The sequence below is a fragment of the Mus caroli genome, chromosome 9, assembly GCF_900094665.2.
Source record: "Mus caroli chromosome 9, CAROLI_EIJ_v1.1, whole genome shotgun sequence".
NCBI classification, from domain to species: Eukaryota; Metazoa; Chordata; class Mammalia; order Rodentia; family Muridae; genus Mus; species Mus caroli.
The window spans coordinates 102,570,504-102,571,207 of NC_034578.1; the positions used below are offsets into that span (position 1 = coordinate 102,570,504).

The following is a 704-nucleotide window of genomic DNA, read 5'->3' on the forward strand; positions in this document are numbered from 1 at the left end:
CTGGTCTACAAAGTGAGTTCCAGGACAGCCAGGGTTACACAGAGAAACCCTGTCTCGGGGCGGGGGGAAAAAGCCTTATCACAGAGAATCAGGACTCCATTTATCAATGGTCCAGGATGCCTACTGGCCTCACTACAATGTGTGCCCATAGATCCTTGGACCACTTCAGTGTCTTTACAATAGAGTCCTCTGCCAGGACCTTCAGACTCTTAAATGCCCTGGCCCTCCTGTTTTTTCAGTTGCTACTTTCATCTAATCTTCTTTTACCCTCTCCACCCTTTAGAGCTGTCTCCTAACTATCCCCCATCCAGGAGTAATCTCCATTATTAGACTTTCAATGATCGCTTCTCGGCCTTTTGGCTAAGATCAAGTGTAGACTTTCAATTGAAATTAAAACTGTGGGTTGTTTTGGTTTTGTTTTGTTTTTTTTATTTTTCTCATGTGTTTTCATATTGAATTCTCCCAAGAACCCTGGGAGCATCCTCATGGCCATTTACAGGCAATAAAAAAGAGAGCCCAAAGAAAAGCGGCTTGTCTAAGAGTACACATAACTACCAGGTGGTGGCAGCACACTCCTTTAATCCCAGCATTCAGGAGCCAGAGGCAGGTTGATCTCTGAGTTCAAGGCTAACCTGGTCTACAGATGGAGTTCCAAGACATTCAGGGCTACACAGAGCTTGAAACAAAGCAAACAGACAAATGGA

The 704-nt window shown here is 44.6% G+C and overlaps 1 pseudogene; it reads left to right on the plus strand.

The window, feature by feature from the left end:
• The first annotated feature begins 340 nt into the window (after positions 1 to 340).
• On the plus strand, positions 341 to 486 carry LOC115032082 (annotated as a pseudogene).
• Positions 487 to 704: the final 218 nt, after the last annotated feature.